At 42.1% G+C, this 3,040-nt stretch overlaps 1 pseudogene; it reads right to left on the bottom strand.

Moving 5' to 3' along the window:
- Positions 1-1,428, bottom strand: part of LOC101580659 — a 30,036-nt pseudogene extending 28,608 nt beyond the window's left edge.
- Between the last annotated feature and the right edge of the window lie 1,612 nt (positions 1,429-3,040).

Below are 3,040 nucleotides of genomic sequence, written 5' to 3'. Positions count from 1 at the left end.
AAAATGCTCAACATCACTGGTCATTTGAAAAAAGCAAATTAAAACAACTCTGAGATTCCATCTCACCCCAGAAAGAATAGCTATTATCTAGAAATCGACCCCATAACACATGCAGGAGGTGCTGTGTGGAAAAAGGAACACTCCTCCACGTTGGTGGGCGAGTAGACTGGCACAACCACTGTGGAAATCAGTGTAGAGATTCTCCAAAAAAAGTCGGATTAGAGTTCTCATTCAACCCAACTATTCCCCTTCTGGATGTCTTCCCGGCAGAATTAAAAACATCTTACCACAGCGATATGTGTGCATCCATATTTGCAGAAGCAATCTTTGTCATAGCTAACTCTTGGAAGCAAACCAAAGGCCCATCAACTAAGGAATGGACAAAAAAGTTGCAGTCTATTATACGATGGAGTACTACGCAGTCAGATAAAGGATAAACTTGAGACTTTCGTAGGTAATCAGGTCCAACTTGAGACCATACTTATAGGTGAAATAAATCAGACTCACATGTGTAGACATTATGTTGTCGCTGCAGTATAACAAGCTGAAAGAGTAAGATCCAAAGTGTACTATAGATAACGTGAAATGGGAAGAAACTATTTAAAAGGAAGGAGAAACTGGAATGGGAAAAGGAGGACAGAAGGAGAGAAAGAGGAAAAAATAAATATGTATGATACTTAAGATAGATACGCTACTAAGTTCTCTTAATTTATTGAAAATAAAGGTTTGTGTTAATATCATTTAGTCAATGTTTCATGTCTATATTTTGAACTGTGATCAACTATTTTGAAGACAGAAATATGCACTGTATTGTTATTAATAATCATTGTTATTCCCCTATTATTTTGAAAGTTTATTTTACTTTTTTCCATGAAGAAAGATACACAAATTTAGACTCTTGTTGGCATCGTTGTTTTAAAAGCAAGTTGCTATCAAGACCCATATTGATATTAGTCTTGTTTACTTTGAAACTGACAAAGTAATTAACATTTTACAGCCAAAATCAACACTTAGAGCATCCAGTTATAAAAGTGACTTGTATTTCTGTACTGCTTCGCACTTGTCACATGGTTACCACATCTGAGATGCCTAAACAAATTGGGGGAAAGAAACACAAAGTACCAAGAGGCGAAGTCAGTTGGCCTAAGAGCTCACCAAAGCCCATGCGGGGCAGAAGCAGGATCCTGACTCTGGCCATCTAATTCCACTTCTGTCCATTCAGGAAGATCCCTTCCCAGGGCATCTGGGCTTCTATGATGAGCAGACGTGGAAATGCTGACCGTTAGCCGATCTGGAAACTCCCTATAGAGCAGAAGGGTACATCTGTGTTACCCGCGCAGGGGGATGAAATCCACCGGAAGCGTCCTCCTCATAGATCCTGGACTGCTTGCTGTCACGCGCTGCGCAGTCGCTGTAGAGGACAGTCATGCGCATTTAGTGTATCCTGCTCCGATCGGTACCTCCAGCAGAGAAGGGATTTAGGCGAGAGATCGCTCACTAATGGCTTTTACCCATCAGGGAGCAGGATGGCAGCAGTAGGAGGAGGCGACCTCTGCCTGTCATCCAAGAGGAGCCAAAGATGTTGGCTGGCACCCTGATGTCACGACAGAAATGATGCCACTTTAGAAACATGTACTTCTCACCAACTGGGATGCTATTCTACCTAAGGAAACCGCCACCATTGTAGGAAAACGCTGCTTAAACAAAATCTTTTCCCCTGTGAATTGCTGCTCAAAATTCACTTAGGATTATCTTTCCTCTTGATCTCCACAGTGAAATGCTTTCCTGTGATAAAATTCAATACTTGAAACAAGTAATCTGTTTTTCTACTGGGAAGCTCTACCAGAAACCTCTTGTTCAGCTTGTTTGTTTTCGGTTTTGTTTTGATTTTATGTATTTGGTGCAGGGTCTGACTACACAGCTTGGTCTCCTAGTGATCCTCCTGTTTTCAGCCTCCCCAGCACTGGAATTACAGGTATGCGTCACTGGTGTACCCAGGTCCCCCGTGCTTTCCAGACAGGCGCTTGGACTGCTGAGCTATCTCTCCAGCCCTGATGTATTTTCAACTGGATGTTACATCACAATGTATCCAGGGCTAAGTAAGTAATCTCAGTGAACCACACATTTCCTAAAGCTGGATGTGTAATGATTTGTAATCACATTTCTATTACAATGTGTAAAAAAAAGACAAAATGCTTAAAGTTCCTTTTGTTTTTTAAAAGGACCTAGCTAGATGGAGTCTTGCCACCCCTTCTATATGCTCCTGGTTTGGGAGATAACTCAGCAGTCTAAGCACCTGCCTAGCAAGCACAAGGACCTGGGTTCGATCTCTGGTACGACATGCCATGCCAGCCCTGCCCCTGGGTCCCCTGAGCACCACTGAAACCAGGTGTGGTAGCACACACCTGTAATCCCAGGGCTGGGGAGGCTAAGACAGGGGGATCACTGTGAGTCCAAGCTGTGTAGTGAGACCCTGTACCAAATACGTATATACTCCTTAGCCAATATGCTGATAGCTGAGAACTTTGTAGACTAAGAAATCGCTGTGCAGCACCGAATTTTTATATCTTTCACAGCATGTGTGAGTTCATCTAAGAGGTCCGTACATATCCCCACATCCTTTTGTCCCCACCTGGGTGTAAGAGCACACGTAGCTGATAAGACAACTGCTTCACATTTGTCTCTTACCTCTTGCAAGGACCTGAGACTCATTGCCATTATAATAAGCTCTTGGTGATTAAGGAAAGATCAGACCTCAACACCCAACATCTACTGAATGGGAAACAGCTGAAAGTAGCTCCTTTAAGATCCGGAACAACACAAAAGTATCCGCTCTGAGCACTCATGCAACACTAGAAGTTTTATCTGGAACAATTAGACGAGAGAAAGAAATAAAAGATACACTAACAGGAAGCGAGGAAGCCATTATCCCTGTTCTCAATATAGGAAAAGCTCAACCAAAACACTATTAACTGATAAATTCAGTAAAGTTGAAAGGTAACAAAAAATCAACATGCAAAAATCAGTAAAGTTTCTATAC

This window comes from Octodon degus, unplaced genomic scaffold, assembly GCF_000260255.1.
Source record: "Octodon degus isolate 3935 unplaced genomic scaffold, OctDeg1.0 scaffold00001, whole genome shotgun sequence".
Classification (NCBI taxonomy): domain Eukaryota; kingdom Metazoa; phylum Chordata; class Mammalia; order Rodentia; family Octodontidae; genus Octodon; species Octodon degus.
The sequence above is the reverse complement of the archived record's forward strand: the minus strand, read 5'-3'. Positions and strand labels throughout refer to the sequence as shown.